We start from the raw sequence: 23,039 nt of genomic DNA, 5'->3' as shown, positions 1-23,039 counted from the left end.
AGGCATGACATGGTGCTGAATTCCCTGGATTTTCTTTTGCCTCATGCATCTCAGACTTCTAGCTGAAGAAGCCAGCAACCTGAAAGCACCAATGAGCATGAGCAGAGATGAAAAACAAACAAACAAACAAACAAGAAAAGCTGCTGTCTAGCCAAAGGACTGGGAAATGGACAGTCTAGCCAGATAAAACTTAGAGAATAAGTGCTTTACCACAGCCAAACACCATGGAGAAAAACTAGAACCCTCACCTCCACCCAAGCCAGCAAAAGTTCAAGAGGGAAGCCTGGACTTCCACCCTTGCCAGGTTGTAACAAGGCACCCTAACCCTGTCCCCCACCAGCATTGCCAGGGTAGTGTCAGAAAAGGCTGAGTAGGGAGCCGCCCAGCAGTAACAATCACTCCCCTTCCCCCCCAACCCCAGTAGTGTCAGTGGAGACCATGTGAGGAGCCTGTACTTAAAACCCCATCTGGCAGTAACAAGGTGCCCCTCCCTGTCCCTGCTGGGTGGTGTCAGCGGAGACCAAGTGACAGATTAGGACTTTATTGCCCAGTGGTAACAAAGCCACCCTTCCCTGTGGTGTCAGTGAAGGCCATGTAGGGGGCAGTAATGAGGCATTCCTACTCCCAGCCAAGGAGGTATCTGTGGAGACCTAGTGGGAAGCTGAGACTCCTACCTCCCCTCCGTAGTAACAAGGTGGACCCTCCCTTGGGTGACACCAGAAGCTGGGTGAGAACCTGAACTTCTACCTCCATTTAGCAGTATCGAGGCAGTGGCCCACACCTTCCTCTGCTGGAATGGTTTCAGAATAATCCGGCTAAAATAGGAGATTTCAATCAGATCCAGAGTCTCATAATTTCCAAAATGTCCAGGCTTCAACTGAAAAATCACTCATCATTCCAAGAACCAGGAAGATCTCAAACTAAATGAAGAAAGACAATCAGTAGATGCCAAAACAGACAATGACAGATATGTTAAAATTATTTGACAAAGATTTGAAAGCAGACATCATAAAAATGCTTTAGTGAGCAATGAGGAATGTGTTTGAAACAAATGAAAACACAAACATTCTCAGTAAAGAAACGGAAGATATAAAGAAGAACTAGATGGAAATTTTAGGACTGAAAAATACAGTAGAATTACAGTGAAATTAAAAACTCAGAGGATGGGTCCAACAGCAGAATGGAGGGAACAGAGGAAAGAATCAATGAACTGGGAGACAGAACAATAGAAATTAACCTTGTCTGAAAAGCAGAGAGAAAACAGACTGAAAAAAAAAAACAAAAAACAAAACAGAGCCTTAGGGACCTGTGGGGATATAACAGAAGATCTAACATTTGTGTCATGGGAGTCTCAGAAGGAGAGGGGAGAGGACAGGCTGAAAAAGTGACCAAAGAAATAATGGTTTAAACATTCTGAATTTGGCAAAAGCCACAAACCTACAGATTAAAGAAGTTTAATGAAGCCATGACAGTCTCACATGGTTTAACCTAACAGACACCTAACTCCCAAGTTTGTGGATGGGATTAGCAATAGTGTACATAAAATGCCCAGCACAATGGCTGGTATACAGCTGTTGTCTAATAAATAGTAATTAACATTTAAAAAGAAAAGAGAAATCTGAGTGAACTCCAAACATAAACCCAAAGAAAACCACACCAGACACATTGTAGTCAAACTTCTGAACACTAAAGACAAAAATTCTTGAGAGCAGCAAGTAAGAGATGATACCTTACCTACAGGAGAAAAACAATTTCAATTACACCAGATTTCTCATCAGAAACCAGCGAGACCAGAAGGAAGTGGCACATTTTTCAAGTGCTGAAAGAAAAGGACTGTCTACCCAGAATCCAGTGAAAATAGCCTTTGAGAATGAAGGGAAAAATCAAGACATTCTCAGATGAAGAAAAACTAGGAAAATATGTGGCCAACTGACCTACCCTGAAAGAATGACTGAAGGAAGTTCTCTCAACAGGAAGGAAATGATAAAAGAAGGAACTTGGAAACATCAGAAAGGAAAAAAATAACATGGTAAGCAAAAGTATGGATAAATACAATAGAGTTTCCTTCTCTTGAGTTTCTTACATAATGGTTGAAGCAAAAATTAAAATACTGTGAGTTGTGGTTCTGAATATGTGTAGAGGTACTATTTAAAACAATTATAGGGGCTTCCCTGGTGGTGCAGTGGTTAGGAATCCACCTGCCAATGCAGGGGACATGGGTTTGAAACCTGGTACTGGAAGATCCCACATGCCACGCAGCAACTAACCCCACGCTCCACAGCTACTGAGCCTGCGCTCTAGAGCCTGTGAGCCACAATTACTGAGCCCACGTGCCACAACTACTGAAGCCAGTGCGCCTAGAGCCCATGCTCCGCAACGAGAAGCCACTGCAGTGAGAAGCCCGCGCACTGCAGTGAAGAGTAGCCCCCGCTTGCCGCAATTAGAGAAAGCCTGCGTGCAGCAGTGAAGACCCAACGCAGCCAAAAGTAAAAACAAAACCCCAAAACCCTAACACAGGCGTCCCCAACCCCTGGGGAACTGGGCCACACAGCAGGTGGTGAGCAGTGGGCCAGCAAGTGAAGCTTCATCTGCTGCTCCCCATCATTCCCATTACTGTCTGAACCAGCCCCCCCATCGCTTGCATTACCGCCTGAACAATCCGCCCCCCATTCATGGAAAAATTGTCTTCCACGAAACCGGTCCCTGGTGCCAAAAAGGTTGGAGACCGCTGCCCTAACATATCATTAAGTACATTCAGTGTAAATGATCTCAAGACACCAATTAAAACACAGAAACTGGTGGAGTGGATTAAAAACATGACCCAGCCTTATTTATGCTGTCTACAAGAAACTCACTTCAACTATAACAATATAAGCAGCTTGAAAATAAAAGGATAGAAAAAGATATATGATGCAAACATTAATCAAAGGAAAGAATGAGTGGCTTTATTAATATTAGATAGAGTAGGTTTCAGGGCAAAGAAAATTACCAGAGACAGGGGGCATTATGGTAACCCTTACCAGTTCATTTTGTGAAGCTAGTGAAGTCAGTATACCAAAACCAGGCACAGTAGAAAAAACCAACCAAACAAAAATAAGCCTGCAGACCAATATCCCTTATGAATATTGATTCAAAGATTCTTTAAAAAAAGACTAGCAAATAGAATTTAGCAATACATAAAAGGAATTCTATACCATGACCAAGGCGGGTTATTCCAGAGCTGCAAGTCTGGTTCAATACTTGAACATCAATCAAAGTAATCCACTGTATTTTAACTATTATTACAAATCATGTGATCACATCAGTAGATGCATAAAAGTGTTTGGCACAATTCAATACCCATTTATGATAAAAAAATTCTTCAGAAAAATAGGAACAGAAGGGAACATCAACAACTTGATAAAGAGCATCTATCAAATACGTACAGCTAACATTATAATAGTAAAAGACTGAATGCTTTTCCCTTAAAACTGGGGACAAGGCAAGGATGTCTGCTCTCACTATTCTTATTCAACATAGTACTGGAAGTTCTAACCAGTGTAGTGAGGCAAGAAAGGGAAATGAAAGGCATACAGATGGGAAAGAAATAAATGAAACAGTCTCTATGTACAGATGACATGATTATCTATGTAGAAAACCCCTAGGAATCTATAAAAAAGTATCCCTTAGAACCAAGAAGTCAGTTCAGCAAGGTCACAGTTTACAAGATAAACATACAAAAATCAATTGTATTCTATATACTTGGACACGGAAATTAAAAATATAATACCATTTACAATTGCTTTTTTTTAACTGTAACTTTTTAATTGTGATGAAATTCACATAACATAAAATTAACCATTTGAAAGTGAACAACTCAGTAGCATTTAATACACTCACAATGTTGTCCAACCACCATCACTATTTACTTCCAAAACATTTCCATCACCCCAAGAGGAACCACACATCCATTCTTCCCTCCCCCACCCCCATTCCCTGGCAAACACCAATCTACTTTCTGTCCCTATGAATTTACCTATTCTGGTTATTTCATATTAAAGGACTCATAAAATATGTGACCTTTTATGTCTGACTTCTTTCACTTAGCATAATATCTTTGAGGCTTATCAACACTGTAGCATGTATCAACACTTCATTCTTTTTCGTGGCTGTATAATATTCTATCGTATGTGTATAACGATTTGTTTATCCATCCATTGATGGACATTTGGACCGTTTTCACCTTTTGACTATTGTGAATAATGCTGCTATGAACATGTGTGTACATATATATTTTTCAGTACCTCTTGTCACTTATTTTGGGTTTATACCTAGGAGTGGAATTGCTGGGTCATATGGTAATTCTATGTTTAACTTTTTGAGGAACTGCCAAACTGTTTCCCGCGTTGGCTGAACAATTTTACATTCTTACCAACAACATATACACTTTTTTTAAAGGAAATACTTAAGCACAAACTTAACCAAACGTGTAAGACTTGTATACTGAAAACTACAAAACACTGATGAAAGAAATCAAAGATCTAAATAAATGGAGAGGCATACCATGTTCATGGTTTGGAAGGCTTAATATAATAAAGATGTCAATTCTCTCCAACACAGGTTTAACACAATTCCTATCAAAATCCCAGCAAGATTATTTTTCTAAAATTTATATGGAAAGGCAAAGGAATTAGAATAGGTAAAGCAACTTTGAAAAAAAAAGAATAAAATGGTAGGAATCCATCGACCCAATTCAAGATTGTATGGTATTGGCAGAGGGATAAACACACAGATCAATGGAACAGAATGGAGAACCCAGAAATAGACCCACACAAAGGTGGAGAGGTAATTTAATGGAGGAAAGATAGCTTTTCAACGGTGATTCTGTAGCAGCAATTGGACATCCATAGGCAAAAGTAACAATTATAATAAAATTAACCTTAAGTCTCATTTCAAAATTAACTCAAAATTAACTCAAATGCCTGACATAAAACTGAACTTTTGGGGAAAGAAAGGAGAAATTCTTTAACATCTAGGGTTTTTCAAAGAGTTCTTAGACTGAATACCAAAAGCATGATCCATACAAGGAAAAACAGAAGCTAGGGAGCATCAAAATTTACAATGTTTGCTCTGTGAAAGATCCTATTAAGAGAATGAAAAGACAAGCTTGGAGTGGGACAAAATATTTGCCAATCACATATCTAACAAAGGGCTGTTATCTACAATACATAAAGAACTTTCAAAACTCAACAGTAAAAAAACAAACAATTGAGTTAATAAATGAATAAGACAAAGAGACATTCCACCCAAGAGGAGACACAGATGGCAAGTAAGCACATAAAAAGGTGTTCAACATCATTAGCAAATTAAAACTATAATGATACACTACACACCTATCAGAATGGCTAAAATAAAACATTGTGACAACACCAAATGCTGACGAAGGTGTTGCGAAACTGGATCACTTAGACATTGCTGTTGGGAATGTAAATGGTCCAGCCACTGTGGAAAAGAGTTTGGCTGTTTCTTAAACTAAACATGCAACTACTATATGACCTATCAGTTGCACTCCTGGACATTTATCCCAGGGAAATGAAAACTTATGTTTGCATATAAACCTGTAGTTTAATGTCTATAGCAGCTTTAGTCATAATAGCCAAAAACAGGAAATAATCCAAATGTTGTTTAACATGTGAATGGTTAAACTGTGGCATCCCTGTGGTAATACCATGAAATACTACTCAGTAATAAAAAAGAAAGAACTATTGATATATGCAATGCCCTAGATGAATCTCCAGAGAATTATGCCGAGTGAACAAAACAATCCCAAAACAAGATCACAAAATCCTGGTACATACCGTGTGCTTCCATTTATATAATGTTCTTGAAATGACATATTATAGAAACGGGGAACAGATTAGTGATTGTCAGGGGTTAATGAGGGAGTGGTATGATAAAACAGGGCAATATGAAGGATCGTTGTAGTGGTGGAAGTGTTCTGTATTTTGACTGTACCAATGCCTACAGCCTGGTTCTGCAAGATGTTACCATGAAGGGAAATTGGGTTAAGGATATAAGGGTCTCTCTGCATTATTTCTTACAGCTGCATGTGAATTTACAATTAGCCCAAATAAAAAGTTTAATTAAAAACAAAAATAACTATGAATTTTTTAAGTGATGGAATCAGTAGAGAACAGGAGACTATTAAAAATGACCAAGAAAATTAGAAATAGAACCAAAACACTCTTAGAAAATATATTATTGTTGAAATTAAGAACTTAAATGGATGGTGTATTGGTTTCCTATTGCTGCTGTAACGAGTTACCACAAAGTTAGTGGCTTAAAACAACACAAATTTATTATCTTACAGTTCTGGAGGTCAGTAGTCTAAAGTGAGTCTCAATGGGCTAAAATCAAAGTGTTAGCAGGACTGTATTACTTCTGGAGGCTCTACTGGAGAACCCACTTCCTTGCCTTTTCCAGCTTCTAGAAGCCACCCTCATTTCTTGGCTCATAGACCCATTCCTCCATCTTCAAAACCAGCAACATCAGGCCAAATCCTTCTCAGGCTGCTATCTCTTTAGTTCTCCTTCTTCTTCCTCCCTCTTCCATTTATAAGGACCCTTGTGATTACATCGGGCCCATACCAATAGTCCATGATTATCTTCCCATCTCAAGGTCAGCTGATTTGCACCCTTAATTCCACCTGCTACTTTAATTCTCCTTTGCCATATTCACAGGTTCCAGGTGTAGGGAGTATTCCGCCTAACACAGATGAGTAACACAGCGGGGTTGGAATAGCCACAAAAGAATTGATTGATGGAAAGACAACTGAGAAGTTATTCAGAATGCAGCCAGAGAAACAGGATATGGAAAATATGAGTTTAAAAGATATGGAAGATAAAATCCAGAATCCTAGAGAAAAGAAAAATTTTGTAATTTTTCTACCAGAGGTTCCTGTAAGGGTATAAACTGGAGGAATTGGTATCTTTAGCATCTCTATATTGGAGCTTACAAGTTTGCACAAGGTAGCCCATCAAGTTTACGTTTGCAAAGTTTCGCTTTTGAGTTACGAACAAACTTTTATCAGAAGGCAGCCTTTGATGGTAATCTAAATATTCATGAGCATATGTGGTCATGTGATTGAATGTACTCTAGTGTGAATGTGACAACTTATTTATAGCATCGTTATGCCTTATGTAGATTCTCCATTTAAAACGTTTAAAAAACATTTTATTGCGAAAGGTATTAGCATGTTAAAAAGTCCCTTACAGGTCTTCACAGCATAATGTATAGACTATAAAACGTACACTGCCAAGAAGAGATTTAAGGACATGAAGAAAAGCTTACATTTTAAAAAGTGTAAATCGAAGTATATGCTCTGTCGTAAAAGGCTTGATGATTTTGAGCTACTTTTCACCGGGGAGCAGGTGTCACGTTTTAACGCGAGTTTCACCCGGGAGCACTTGTTAACGTTTTAACAGGCGTTTCACCATCTTGCTCAGGTGCTGCTGCCTCCGGTTGGCTCATTTAAGGGGACGGGCCTAGGCTCGCGGAGGCGAAGACCGAGCTGGCGTCTAGTTCGCGATGTGTCACCCCTGGGCGAGCTCTCAGGCCTGCCCGCTCGGCCTGAGCGGTGGCGTGGCTGCTCTGCTGGGGCAGGGACCGCCCCTCTCGGCTGCCCCGGGCTACTTTCTGCGCGCCGCCTCTCCCGGCTTCCCCCGCCCGGTCCGGGCGAGCGGCCGCCCCGCCGACCCCGACTCGCTTGCCCGGGCCCGGCCTCGCCTTCCCCGCGCAGGCCGCAGAGGCTCGGGGCGCGGCCACAGGGGCGCGGCCTTCGCTGCGGTCGGGCCAGTTCCCGTTCCCAGCCGGTGCCGCGGCTGCTCCCTCCCCGGTCCTGGTGAAGCTGCGGGCGCCGCGCGCTCCCGGCCCGGCGTTCCCCAGTCTCGGCGTTCCCCAGTCTCAGCGTTCCCGCTCGCGCCCTCCCGGCGCATCAGGCTCTCGCTCCCTGCGAGGTCTGCTGCTCCCTGCTGCTGCGAGGTCTGCACACCTAGCGACCAAGTAAGTCCCAGCGACGGGGGTGGGTCGCGCGGGGCACAAGTTTTCTGGGGTCCTGGGCGCTGCGAGGGAGGAGGAGCAGGGAGGCGTCATGCTGCGAGCGGACGGGATTCAAAGCTGCTCTAGAAGAGCCCCGGGTGGAGCAAGGCGGAGAAACCCGGGAGTTTGTGGCATGCCACGAAAGTTCGGGGGGATGAACTTCAGTGTTAGGGGAATCGTTTATCCCACGGTGGTCCGGGCAGAGTTTCTCAATCCTGTCTGTATCTTAGAATCACCTGGGGCGTTTGTAAAATTCAGATGCCCAGGCTGGATCTATCAGAATCCCTGGGGGTGGGACCCAGGCCTCTGTATCCCCAGCTGATTCCACTGTGCGTTCAGCGTTGAGCAACAATGACCAAAGTGTGGCTGCCAAGAGAAGGTGGAAAGGCCGGCAGGGGCCTTGATGGAGTACAGCCTGCAGACGGATCCGGCTGCTCCCAGTGTCTTGCGTGACCCTGGGGAGGGGGCAGTGGACTTCCCTCCAGCTTCCTGAAATGCAAAGAAGGGAAATGAGACAAGGCTTGGCAGGGTGGCCTGAACAGTGTGTTCAGAACAGATATGCAGCCTCAGATATGCATAGAGTCTTTTGGCATATTGTGAAAAACAGAAGGATTGCCAGATCACGATGCCCCTTTAGTTCTGCTTTCTGGGAAATGCCTCCGTTGTTGGCCTTTAAAATTAAGTTGCGGGAAGCCAGTAAACCCATGGCCTTAACTACTGGGTTTTCTGCTTTAAGGATGAAGCCAGCTGTGCTTGCCACAGGGTCGGGTTTGTCGCTCCTAAAAGCCGCCTATCTGAGATTTCCCACATCCAGGGAATAGTAACTCTAGCTTGGATATTAGGAGTGCACAGGATTTATCCTGTTCTCACCCTGGGGACAGATAGCTCTAATCTCAGCAAGTGGGGCCACTGGACGAGACACAGACTTTTACTGCAGATAAGAAAGGTGGATTTAAAACAAATGACAGCCTAGGAGAAGAGAGGGCTTCCAAAGGGTCTAAGAAGAGTAGATTGTGTTTTTGTGTAATGAAGAAATTCAAGTTCAAGCTTTGGAGCCCATCAAACCTGTGCCCCGATTCAGATTCTGTCACTTCTGTGATGCGTGACCATGGGCGTGTTATATGTGATCTCTCTGAACCCCTGTTTTCTTTCTCGTAAAATGGGGATCTAAAGAGCTCTGTCGTGAGGTTAAATGAGATAGGGTGTATCAAACGCCTGGCACGGCGGGTGGCACGTGGTGGCTGCTCCATCAGTGGCAGTTACTAGCCACTGCGGTGGTGATCTGTGTTCAACAATTGTTTATTTAGTACAGCCACGGTGAGGGAGAGTGGCCAGTAGTTGCTCCATTCCCCTGTTCTTCTCCTGCCCTGCTCGGGGGAGGGCTCTGTAGCTCCTTCCCCCTTGGGCACCGTGTATTTTGCAGTCTGGAATTTCAGGCCACCACCCTCTCCCCCAACAGGGCTTATTAATGGCTCTGGAATACAGTTTTACTCCATGCGATAGGAATGAATTTCTTGGCAAAAGAAAGTGGTCCTTAATCTTGAGACTTCCTCCACCCCACTGCCCCATATATCAAAAAATGGGCTCCCCCAAAGCTGGGCTGTTTACAGGGCCTCAGAATTGACATGGGCACACACAGATGACTTTCCTTTTGGCAGCATCCTCAGGCCGTGCCCCGGTTGTACCTGTTTTGCTACTGACCCTTGGCCTAGGGGCAGTGAATCCTTCCTAGATGATCAAGAAGTCAGGAATTTGGAGAAGGGAGGACCCACATCCTACAATTGTCAGGGGGTATCCCATATCCCAGCTTGGTCCCACTCTGTGTGTCACTGATGATCACTTTGATAGTAACAGCAGCACTGTTTATTTTAGATTAGACATTAGAAATACTATAAACAGTGATGCAATGTAGGTATAAAGATCAAGTGGTTTTTCTTTTTGCGGTACGCGGGCCTCTCATTGTTGTGGCCTCTCCTGTTGCAGAGCACAGGCTCTGGACGCGGAGGCTCAGCGGCCATGGCTTACGGGCCCAGCCGCTCCGAGGCATGTGGGATCTTCCCGGACCGGGGAACGAACCCGTGTACCCTGCATCGGCAGGCGGACTCTCAACCACTGTGCCACCAGGGAAGCCCTCAAGTGTTTTTTTACAGTGCTATCGCTAACTTGCCTAATGAGAATATCAAATTCTTGTCTCTTTTTATCCAAAGAAAAGAGTTCAATGTTTACTCGATATTTAAGACATAAACCTAGGATTTGAGGTTTATATTACCAGTTCCTTCTACGATTCTTCTTTTTTGGGGGTTTGAGGCAAGGTGAAATTTAAAAAGGTAAAGTTTATACTTGTGCTGAATTTTTGTCAGGCAGAAGCTGTAGGTATTTTGCAGGTTTCTGGAAGTCCTGTTTCCTTTTATCTTCCGGGCAAAGTCAGTTGAGTTTTACACAAAGGGCTTCCTTTCATCCATCTATAGGGTCCAAAGTTGTTTTGAGGGAAACTCTTTGGTGCATCAGACACTCAGTGACAGCAAGTGTTTTTTTCCAAACTTGACTCTTGTAGTAAGAGGAGACTAATCATTGCCATTTCAATTCATTGATGGTTTTTACTCAGTGCTAGAAAGTTTGTCAAAGCAAGACATTCTGGCTTGCATTCTTATTTATGTATTTTATCTAGAAACTGCCACAGACCAAACTGTGGGCAGAGATTTTGGTGCAGAGTTGACCAAGACAAGCTCATCACCATCCCTCCTCCCCTTCACCATCCTTCCACCCTCTGGAGCTGAGCCAGTGAGGCCTGGGATGCTTTTAGTCTAAGGGGATCTTACCTTGACCCTCAGAAGGGGCACAGTGCCCTAACGAGGGGTCTGCCTCTATAGAACTGTAACCAAGAGTGGGGTCCGACTGCTTGCCATTCAAAAGCCATTAAAGAGGCCAGGTCGGTGGAAAGGAAAGTTTGCTTCGTTTTGGATGCCGGCAACCGGGGGAGAGGGCGGACGCCTGTCCAAAGGCCAACTCCCCCCGTGACAATCAGGGGGCAAGAGCTTTTATAGACGGGGGTAGGGGGCTACATGCAGAAACTGTGCAGTCAGCTCTGACAGTCATCTTGAAATTGGTCACGTGGTGGTCTGACCAGTGTCATTTTGGTTGTTTTAGGTACAGTTAGTCTTCAGTTGCAGGGTCGGTTTGTTTTCATTTCTTTGAGGCCGGTTCACAGACTTGTGGCAGCTTATGGCATGGCTACAGTAAGATCACCATGTAGTTAACTTCTTTCACCAGGTGGGCGTTTCAGTATCTACAAGACAGCTCACAGGAGATGGCTCAGAATATTATCTACAGCCCTTGAGGAGGAACTAAAGGTCCTTAACCATGCTTAATGACTAAACTACTATTATTTAGTCTTATTGGACTGTTTTCCTTTGTTTCTGCATTTTCTCGCTTCTCTGATCAAACTAATTCTTTAGATGAAGTTTTTCCACAGGCAAAAGGCAGGCAGAGGACGTGGTAGGGAAGGACCATAGGGTCCTGCTCCGTTTCGGAACCAGCAAGGCAATCTTGTGTTCTATTATACTTCATTAAAATCATTTAGAGTACTCTAGTAAGCTGTCACTTTGGTATTTTTTTGCTGAGTAGTCATTTTTCTTTAAAGAAAACTATAGTTTTCTATGGAACTGATGAATAGGTCAACATGAGGGTCCAGGTAATTTGCAAAGCACCAGATCAGCACCAGGTTTTGGTAGGTTAATTTTTTAATTAATTAATTAATTTTTATTTTTGGCTGTGTTGGGTCTTCGTTGCTGCGCACGGGCTTTCTCTACTTGCGGTGAGCAGGGGCTACTCTTTGTTGCGGTGCGCAGGCTTCTCATTGCAGTGGCTTCTCTTGTTGCAGAGCACGGGCTCTAGGCGCGCGGGCTTCAGTAGTTGTGGCCCTCGGGTTCAGTAGTTGTGTCTCACGGGCTCTAGAGCGCAGGCTCAGTAGTTGTGGCGCACGGGCTTAGTTGCTCCACGGCATGTGGGATCTTCCTGGGCCAGGGCTCGAACCCTTGTCCCCTGCATTGGCAGGCGGATTCTTAACCACTGCGCCACCAGGGAAGCCCCTCATGTTTTATTAAAATATTAACCTGGGCCTACCAGGTGGTACAGTGGTTAAGAATCCACCTGCCAATGCAGGGGACAAGGGTTCGAGCCCTGGCCCAGGAAGATCCCACATGCCGTGGAGCAACTAAGCCCGTGCGCCACAACTACTGAGCCTGCGCTGTAGAGCCTGCACGCCACAACTACTGAGCCTGCGCTGTAGAGCCTGCACGCCACAACTACTGAAGCCTGCGCACGTAGAGCCCATGCTCCACAACAAGGAGTAGCCCCTGCTCCTCGCAGCTAGAGAAAGCCCGTGCGCAGCAACGAAGAGCCAACGCATCCAAAAAAAAAAAAAAAAGCCAAAAACCATGAGAAGTCACCACTACTATATCTTTGTATCAGGGTGTTGATACTGACTCTTCTCTGTGTCATTCCCACAATACAGGTTAGGGACAGAAAAGAGTTGGGAGGATGGAATGACTGGGTAGATATTTTCAGAGTCGCACGTAGCTGGGTAGGGCAGTCACATATTGCTAAGGAAAACCCCTCCATGGTAGCAGAGCTGGGACCGATGATGATTTACGTGGGAAAATATTTGTGTTGTTCTAATTCCCAAAAGATGAAAGTCTAGTGACTAAGAACTTCCCGTGCTTCATTTTAACACATTCTCCAGTTGCTATCTATGACCCCAAACCAAACCTTCTAGAAGGAAAGGAACTGGGTGGAAAGCTAGGCTTTTCTTTGGGGATATCCTAACTCCTTGTGATTCAGGACAGCAGGCCCCTTCATGGAGAGGGCCATTCCTGGACTCCACTTAACAAGGCCAGTGTTTTCCATTTAATATGAATTCAGGCATGTTGATGATTTCAAGTGGAGTTACTAGATCTATAACAAATATTAGGCAGGACTTAAATGGAGGAGACCATGGACTTTGGTGTCAGAGCTGGGATCAAGCCCCTGCTTTGTTCCTTAACTAACTGTGTGACTTCAGCCAAGATAGTTAACCTCTCCAACCCTGTGTCCTCGTCTGTATGAAATAGTGTTAGTCATTCTTGCCTTACAGAGTGGTTTTGAGTATTTGATGAGATTGTTGCTGTGAAGTGCTCGGCATACCACCTGGCTTTCAGGAAATGGTAATTATGATGATTGGGTTCAAGTGCTGGTCTTGCCATCTCCTAGTTGTGTGGCTTTGGATAAGCTACTTAACCCTCATGAGCCTCAGTTTTTCTATCTGCAAAAAGGGAATAACTATCAATGCGGAAGGTTTGGCTTGAGGCTTTGATGAAATAAAGATGCGTCTGATAGCAAACACTTACATAGATTTACAATGTACAACACTGGTCAAAGGGCTTTAGTTTTTTTTTTTGTTTGTTTTTGATTTTTAGCTCACTTTATCTTCCCAACAACCCTATACTGTAGTTATCGTTTCTCCTGTTTTACAGATAAGACAGTTGAGGCTCAATGAGATTAAATAACCAGCCCAAAGTCAACAGATTGTTAGTGCTGCACCCAGGATTTGAAGCAGAAATCCGGATTCTAACCACTGAACGGGACTCAGTGAGCGTCCCTCCCTCTCTGCCCACCTCCCCATCCCTATGCTTGCCTCCTGGAATTGACCCACAGATGTGCTTGTGCTCTTCGTAGAGCTGTCCTTCTGGATACAAGGCCCTTCCAAAGAACCGCCTGCCTCTGCCTGCTTATGGAATGAACACGGGAACACCCGCACTCCGATTTATAACATTTAAACCTCAACCATTGCTTACACTGGGTGACCTAATATCCACTCGGGGTGGTGGTGGTGATACTGGTGTTGACCGACTTTATTAGAGTGGATTATGATGTTTATTTTTGGATAAATGTCATCTCAGTGCACTGAGATTGTTAGCTTGGGTGTGATAAAACACAGGCAGACATTCTGTGTTTCTAAACATATTCTAAAGCATTCACCCAGACAGGTGTGCTGGGTATTTGAGAAAACAGAAACCAGGCCTGGAATTTCCCAGGATGGGACTCGGGTAGACATGACAGTATTTAAATACACCCCATTGAAAATGCAATGACCTGTTCCAAGTACACTACCTTTTTAAGAAAATCCATACTCATCTCCCTTTTTCTTTACACCCCAGTAGGTTTTATGTCTTTTGGAGCTCTGGCAATCTTCCAAGAGGCCTGTGGAACTCAGAGCCCAGAAGAGGGAATTCTCCATTGAGTGAATTGTGGGTGCTTTAGCATTTCTGATAATGAGCTGGTAATTGTTTTCCTGGCTTTCCCATGGGTATGAAGTGCTCTGCTTGCTCCCCAGCCTGGTGCTGCAAGCTGTCAGAGAGCTATTTGTAGCTCCTGGTTCCTCCTGGCTCTTTGGAGCTTTAGTTCTTCAACACACTGATTGAACAAATATTATCAGAGACCTCGCTGGTGCCAGGAATCTCCCAAGTTTTGGGGATACAGCAACGAATGAATCCAGGGGCTCAGTGCCTGGCCAAATGGAATTTGCTGGCTACTGGAAGAGGAAGGGGCGGTACACACAAATACATAGTTATAAATGGGTTAAGTGCTGTGAGTGAAAATAACAGTATGTATGTCATGAGACAGATTATCAGAGCTGTGCTAGGATTAGGGGAGTCTGGGATCTGCTCCTCCAAGAATGAGCCTTTTCAACTAGTTGCTGGGGATGAGGAGGGGTTAGAGCATGCCAGATTCGGGGAACAGCATGGTTGAAGGCTCAGAGGTGGAAAAAACAGGGTGTATTGAGGAAGTTACAGTGAGGAAGGCCAAGCAGAGCCTCCTGGGCTGGGAAGGATTTGGACATTTATTGTAAAGGACAGTGGGAGGCCTTGAGGAGTTCCCACCGCTGCCTTTTCTCGATGTTAGTGATCTACAAGAAAAAGATAATTAACAACCCCTACTTGTTAAGCTTTATAAACCTTGACTTAATGTGAGACAATTATGGAGGCAGAAATTATGGTTTTCAATTTCTAATGAAGGAACCGAAGCTCAGCAGAGAAAAGATGGCAGAACCGGGACGCAGAGCCTGGTCTGCTTTGCCCACCACACCAGCTCCGCGGTTTTTGGGAGTGGATGTGTGTAAGTGCGTGCGGGCCGGCCAGGCGCCAGCATCCTTCAGCAGGAGCCTCGGTGGATGCACGTGGGTGGAGGCCGGTCCTTCCTGGCTCCTTGGAAGCAGGAACACAAGGGCCCAAAGAGCAGAGGCAGGCTGGCTGCGTGGGTGTCAGAGTCTGCGGATAAAAATTCTGGGAATCCCCTGGCCAAGGGAAAGGGCTTTGGACAGTTTTTCATGCTTGTCTGTTTTTCTCTGGCTTTAGCCCCAAAGCCCTGAAAGAGGTGCTTTCCCCACTTTGTTCATCTACTAGGGAATTTGCATCCACTTAAAATACCAGGGTGTTTAGAAAAAAAAATTCTTTGTTTGGAGCTTTCGGATCACAGAAAAAGCCTCTTGCTGTGGGACGCCTGCATTACCCCCTTTCTGCTCACTCCTGTGAAGCTGTCGTGAGGTCACAGAGTGAGAGGCCTGGCAGGTCACGTGTATCTTGGCTGTCGGGGAGGGCCTGCTCCCCAGGGTGTGCCGCCTCTGGGAAGAACTTGGCATCTTCTCAGTCTCCCGGTGGCCCTCGGGAGTCCCCTCCTACACATCCCAGGTACCATCTGGCCGAGCTCCAGGTAGATTTGTGTCCCAGACAATAAAAGTCTCCTGTTAAGCATTTGGCCAGCGATCAGCTGAGTGTTTATTCGTTTGAGGCCAGGTTTCAATTCAAGCCTCTGAGGTGACTGAAGTATTTTGTTCTTGTAAATTGCCTTTCATTTGAGAAGCTCCAGACACTTTCTGTGTCCGTCCTCAATGCCATCTCCAGACGTCCTCTGGCTTCCGAACCTGCCCCTTCCGTAGAACTTTCTTCTGCGGAAGCACTTAAACTCTTAAATAGAGTTCCAGGTCAGGGTTTCTGATTCAAGGCTCTGTTGTCTTCTGTTGGCTTTTTTTATTAAGGTATTTTTATTCACTGGGCCCTCAGAGACGAATACCGAGCAGGGTGTCTTTGGAACTTTGTTTTTCAAAGCCTGGGTAACACCAGGAAAATGTCAAACAGCAATTGTATATCAGCCCCATAAGGCACAATGGAGGGCATTGTCACAAAACAATAGGTGATTATGTACCAAGAGAATGTATAGACTATGCTCTGGAAATTGAGAGCTGGGCTTTGGTTAAACTTTTCAAGGCAGCTGCTAACAGAAAAGTCTTAGAACAATAGAAAATATTGGTGCCTGCAAATCCGAATTTATCTACTAACGAACTCGGCCAGTGACGCTCCCTGTGTGAGCCCGTGAATTCTGGAAATCCACATATTCGTTCAATGAGCATTAACGAAGCTCCCGTTATAAGCAGTGTGCTGTGCTAGATTCATTCATTCAACATTTTTTAATCTAGCATCCTCTCTGTGCTGGGGATACGGGGACTAACCAGATGGACACCATCCCTCACAGGCAAATGCCGGGCCTCAAAGATGAACCAGACAGAAGCTCCAGCCTGCACCACCCTCTCCTTCGTCATGATAAATACTTGCAGTGTGACCGTGTTGGGCTAAGTGTCATCTAAGTAGTAAAGTTAACTACCACATCCTGTGAGAGCGGTGGGGATAAAGTACCGTGGGAATTCCCAGTGGGGGGAGAGGGACTGAGGGGAGGAACATGGTGAGGCGGGGCCCCTGCCCATCTGACAGGCGCCAGGCCCTGCTGTGAGGATGGGGTGAGACTCTCGGCTGCTGAGGGGGCTACCCTAACCAGAAGGAAATAAAAGAGCATTTGCCTCAGTGCCAAGAGACCTGGGACCTAGCTCTGGTTGATCCAGACAAGTCTTGGCCTTGCCTAGGGCCTCAGTTTCCTCATCTCTAAAATGGGGGTGTTGGACCGTACTCTTTTCCACTCCAGAAGTCTGTGGTTCCAGCAGAGAAGGGAGGGGCTGGCTCTGCGCACACTCTGAACGGGGTTTCTTGACCAGAGGAGATACTGGGCTCTGAGGATGTGGAGTCAAACATTTGAGTTCCCAGAAGGCCTGAAAGGTTATCTGCATTCCATCAGCCTCCACCCCCCCCACCCCCAAGTGCTCACATCCTCTGTCTGCATTCCTGCGCTTATAGTAGGCAAGGTGGCAGAGTCTGTATCTGGAGTTCAAACTGTGGTGCTTTCGCAAGAGAAAAAAAGGAGATTGAGAGATGGGAGAGAGGGAGAGAGAGGAGATATTGAGAGGACAGACTGCCTTTTCGATCTGCTTTGAAATTCTGAGGGATTATGTGCTTTCAGATACTTGAAGTAAATGAATATTAATGAACTTAAAAGCTTCAAATGACTGTAGCCTCATCCGTCTGCTAAATTTTTTCCAGAGGGGGCTGTTAGTAGTTTTCTGGTATGGTAGAGGCATACAGGACTGGGCTTGTTTTCCAGGTTAAGAAATTGAAACCAAAACACGAAAAATGAATAACCACCCCCCTCCCCAAACCCCAAACCTGAGAGAGACAGGGCTCCATGAAGACCCATTAAAGAATGGCAACTTGAGCTTGTCTAGTTTCTGAAGCCTGGAAGCAGAACTGAGCTCGTGTTCTGTGGCTTACGCAGCAGGGAAAGTAGGACCCTGTTTGAGTTGACCCATTGTGTGTGATCTCTGTGCAGTTCTATCAGTATTGTATAAAAACGTGCTTGGTCTTAGCTTCCTGTTCAATTGCTGATGGGAGGTGTTGGCCCACCCACCTCATTGTTGGGCAACTTGAAGCAGGGTGGAGGCTTCCTGTCCACATGATCGATGTCAGCAAACGCGGTATAATTGTCTTCCTCACTGTAAGACTGGGCTGACACTGTAAGACTTCGCCAAAATGAACCTTATTCCAGAGAGAAGTCATTTCCTTGAGGAGCGTCCAGATGTGTTCGACGCTGTATGTGTTCAGGTTACGCAGGGGTTTATGATCAGGTTGGCAGAGCCTATCTTTTTAAAATTTTTTTTTAATTTTTAATTTTTTTTGCGGTACGCGGGCCTCTCACTGTTGTGGCCTCTCCCGTTGCGGAGCACAGGCTCCGGACGCACAGGCTCAGCGGCCATGGCTCACGGGCCCAGCCGCTCTGAGGCATGTGGGATCTTCCCGGACCGGGGCACGAACCCGTGTCCCCTGCATCGGCAGGCGGACTCTCAACCACTGCGCCACCAGGGAAGCCCCTGGCAGAGCTTATTTTTGTTGGCATTTTGCAATCTGAGGAATGTCATCCCTGAGGTAGGCAGGTACCTATTTGAGGTAGGCAGGGAGGGATGGCTTTATTTTACATTATCTTAAATCTGAATTCAGTAAGTAAATAGCAATGATCAATTCCTGTTGTCCAGGACTGCGGTAGACAGAATGTTTTTAGAAGTCCATATCGTGCGTGGCAGATGTGGCTCTGCCAGAGATGGTATTTGCTGGATAGACTTTAGCCATAGGATGTGGTTTTAGCAGAAGGGAAGGGAGAATCTAAAGTGGTTTCCTTGGTAACAGTAGCCACTTAGGTGGGGAGGAGATATTGGGTGGAAAGTGTGAGGTACCTTTGGCATCATCCATCACTCGGGGTCAGAATGTTACACAGAAGGCAGTTGAGCCCATGTTATTTTAAAGTGTTCAGAAGCTTGCATTACATGAAAGGAAATACAAGACAAAGGAAATGAAGAGACCTTTGGTAATTATGGAGCATTTTTTTTAATGTGGTATTGCCTAAGCTCCTAAAGTTTAAAAAAAAATCTACTTGAAAGTCAGTTCTGTTGACTCTTTTGCTCCATTCTGTTTTTGTAGGGCTTGATTTTTCACCTTATTTCGAACCAGGTTTAGTGGCAATACCATGAGTTGACAGACTCCTACTAAACCGAAGACATCCATCAGCTTGATTATGATATTTCACCAAATCAGGAGGAGTGTTCCGTGTATTGACAGGCGCACAGAAGGAGTCATACCATGCCATCAGAGTTTGTTTGATTTTAATGGATTGTCGTTTAGTTTAATGGGGACTGAGCATTTTTTCCTAGGAGGGTGAGCTGAAACTCCAAGTTCCCTAACAGATGGTGATTGCGGAGAAGGTTGCATTGAGCTGCCTCAAGCTTTCCTAAGATGCCCTGATGAATAAAAAGGCTTATTTAAAGTTTAAGTAACTTTGAGTATATATTCTTCTTATAAAAAATTAAAACATTATGAATAAAAGTACTATACCAATCCTGGTGCCCTTCCTTCCCTGTCTGGAAGTAATCTCTCTTCTCATAAAGTATGTCTTCTTCCAGATATTTTTCTTTGCATCTATGTTCATAGATGTATACTTGTAGAAAATGTATACGGTTTCGCGTGTCTGTAGGGAGACAATATGGGCAAATTATATGTGTTGTTATGCTCTTTCCAAAACTTGTATTTTTCAAATGACAATATGTCTTGAAGATCTTTCTGTCGGTACATGGAGCTCCACCACATTCTTTTTCATCGCTGATCCTGTCTCTTTAGCTTCTATGGTTCCTACTGGATGATTCTGACAGAAGTGGTGGTGGTGGACTGGGCTGAGGTTCTGATGTGGGACAAGAAGCTGGGTGGAGTGAGGTGACGGGGACCTGGGACCACAACAAGCAGACTTGGCCACCTCAGTACAAATGGTGAGAATGTGTGGCTTACCCTTGTGCCTTTTTTCCCCCCTTTAAATAAATTAGCATTTTCTTGTATAGATTACTTCTAAGTCTGAGGTAGGTAGGAAATGAGACTTCATTTTAACTTAACTCTTAATTCTAAAGTCGGTTTTACAGTATCTGGAAAAAAAAAGATGGTAGTGACTTTATCTTTACAGTGAGTAGTCCTTTCATGTCGTGGGTCTCTGTCCTGTAGAAACTGCTGTCGTGTGAGGGCAGTGAGGGGCTGTGGCAAGCGTTCCAGCCCTCCTGCTCTGCCTTCCACCAGCCGCCTGGCGTTTGACAGCTCAGTTCACCCCTCTGGGTCTCAGTTTCTTAATGTGCTGAATACTTTTCTTGTCCACTGTTATAGTAGCCGTCGGGCTAGGCTAGGTTGTGCTGCAGTAACAGATAATTCCAAAAATCTCAGCAGCTCAAACAACAAAGGTTTGTTTCTTGTTCACACTCTATGCCCATCACAAGCTCGCAAGGGGCTCTCCTTACTGTCATTACCTGTGGGCCAGGTGGATGCAGCAACTACCAGCTAGAATGTTGCCGGTTGGTCCTAGTGCCAGAGGAAAAGGAGAGTCGCACGCTGACAAGTGACGCACCAGTGCTGAGTAACTCGTTCTGCTGCTGCTCACATGTCATGAGTCAAAGCAGATAACATCAGTAACATGTAATCCTACCTGGTACCTGGGAGGAGGATCCAAGCTATGCGATGAGCAGCATGCTTTTCTCACGGTGTTGTTTGTCAAGAAAGGGTTAGGAAAGTCTGTGAAAACTGTCCTGGGGTCAGGAAAGTCATATCCCAGAAGCTAATCCTTTCTGTATGTATAGGATCATCAACCTTTTCCTGTGACCTCCAAGGTTCCAGAGAACAGCATCATGTATGGGGATCACATTTTCAGAAATGACCAGAGCTGGGGTGGGGAACAGTCAGGAAGGGATCAGAGGCTGATGGCCCTGAGCCAGATTCCGTAGCACCTGGACACCAGCAAGGCCGGCCTTGATTCTGCTTATGTTTGTACTTGTTTCCAGCCTGTGTGAAGAAAAAGTCGGCGGCAGAAATACTTGTAGAATGGCCTGAGTACACTTGGAGCTCATTGTTTAAAGAACTCTGGGTTGTCTGTCTCCGTTAGCATCTTCCACACTGTTAAAGAATGTTTTAAGGACCAAGGCTGAGATCTGTTAGGAGTCTTATCTGCTGGTATTGCAATACCAATTTGCAGAAAGCTGTGTCGTTTATTTTGAAGCATATATATATGTGACTGATGACTCCCAGCAGTTGGGTGTGTAAGAAAAGAATGAAATCACGAGGCCAGTGTGGATGTTGGGAAATGAGTTTCTTGAGGTTTCTGTACTCCATCTAGCCTCCACACCCCCTTCAGTTGGGATGGAGGCCAAATTGTCTGCTCGACCTGGGAGTCAGCATTCACATCCACACTGTGGGCAGGATAACCTCTGCACTTGGGCTCTGCTGGATGATTTTGCACAGAACAAAGCTGCTGCTGAATGGACGTGTTTGCCAGTAACTTCAGGGAACATTGAGGTGATTTCTCTTTGGGGTTTATTCTTTTTTTTTTAAACATCTTTACTGGGGTATAATTGCTTTACAATGGTGTGTTAGTTTCTGCTTTATAACAAAGTGAATCAGTTATACATATACATATGTTCCCATATCTCTTCCCTCTTGCGTCTCCCTTCCTCCCACCCTCCCTATTCCTCCCCTCCAGGCGGTCACAAAGCACGGAGCCGATATCCCTGTGCCATGCGGCTGCTTCCCACTAGCTATCTACCTTATGTTTGGTAGTGTATATATATCCATGCCTCTCTCTAGCTTTGTCACAGCTCACCCTTCCCCCTCCCCATATCCTCAAGTCCGTTCTCCAGTAGGTCTGTGTCTTTATTCCTGTCTTACCCCTAGGTTCTTCATGACATTTTTTTTCTTAAATTCCATATATATGTGTTAGCATACGGTATTTGTCCTTCTCCTTCTGACTTACTTCACTCTGTATGACAGACTCTAGGTCTATCCACCTCATTACAAATAGCTCAATTTCGTTTCTTTTTATGGCTGAGTAATATTCCATTGTATATATGTGCCACATCTTCTTTATCCACTCATCCAATGATGGTCACTCAGGTTGTTTCCATCTCTGGGCTATTGTAAATAGAGCTGCAATGAACATTTTGGTACATGACTCTTTGAATTTTGGTTTTCTCAGGGTATATGCCCAGTAGTGGGATTGCTGGGTCATATGGTAGTTCTATTTGTAGTTTCTTAAGGAACCTCCATACTGTTCTAGTGGCTGAACCAATTCACATTCCCACCAGCAGTGCAAGAGTGTTCCCTTTTCTCCACACCCTCTCCAGCATTTATTGTTTCTAGATTTTTTGATGATGGCCATTCTGACTGGTGTGAGATGATATCTCATTGTAGTTTTGATTTGCATTTCTCTAATGATTAATGATGTTGAGCATTCTTTCATGTGTTTGTTGGCAGTCTGTATATCTTCTTTGGAGAAATGTCTATTAAGGCCTTCTGCCCATTTTTGGATTGGGTTGTTTGTTTTTTTGTTATTGAGCTGCATGAGCTGCTTGTAAATTTTGGAGATTAATCCTTTGTCAGTTGCTTCATTTGCAAATATTTTCTCCCATTCTGAGGGTTGTCTTTTGGTCTTGTTTATGGTTTCCTTTGCTGTGCAAAAGCTTTGAAGTTTCATTAGGTCCCATTTGTTTATTTTTGTTTTTATTTCCATTTCTCTAGGAGGTGGGTCAGAAAGGATCTTGCTGTGATTTATGTCATAGTGTTCTGCCTATGTTTTCCTCTAAGAGTTTGATAGTTTCTTGCCTTACATTTAGGTCTTTAATCCATTTTGAGCTTATTTTTGTGTATGGTGTTAGGGAGTGATCTAATCTCATACTTTTATATGTACCTGTCCAGTTTTCCCAGCACCACTTATTGAAGAGGCTGTCCTTTCTCCACTGTACATTCCAGCCACCTTTATCAAAGATAAGGTGTCCATATGTGCGTGGGTTTATTTCTGGGCTTTCTATCCTGTTCCATTGATCTATCTTTCTGTTTCTGTGCCAGTACCATACTGTCTTGATTACTGTAGCTTTGAAGTATAGTCTGAAGTCAGGGAGCCTGATTCCTCCAGCTCCGTTTTTCGTTCTCAAGATTGCTTTGGCTATTCGGGGTCTTTTGTGTTTCCATACAAAT

At 44.6% G+C, this 23,039-nt stretch overlaps 1 protein-coding gene across 3 annotated transcripts in view; it reads left to right on the top strand.

The window, feature by feature from the left end:
- The first annotated feature begins 7,601 nt into the window (after positions 1-7,601).
- The window catches only part of NOD1 (nucleotide binding oligomerization domain containing 1), a 93,934-nt gene continuing 78,496 nt past the window's right edge, over positions 7,602-23,039 (top strand). For 2 of the 3 annotated variants that reach the window (XM_067746627.1, XM_067746628.1), the window contains exon 1: positions 7,602-8,040. The gene's annotated coding sequence lies outside the window, so the exon portion shown is untranslated. Of the gene's footprint in view, positions 8,041-21,226; positions 21,366-23,039 lie in introns of those variants that run through there. The other variant, XM_067746629.1, reaches the window with a different exon arrangement.

Source organism: Pseudorca crassidens, chromosome 8, assembly GCF_039906515.1.
Source record: "Pseudorca crassidens isolate mPseCra1 chromosome 8, mPseCra1.hap1, whole genome shotgun sequence".
Classification (NCBI taxonomy): domain Eukaryota; kingdom Metazoa; phylum Chordata; class Mammalia; order Artiodactyla; family Delphinidae; genus Pseudorca; species Pseudorca crassidens.
Note: the sequence above shows the minus strand (reverse complement) of the source record. Positions and strands in the feature narration are given on the sequence as shown.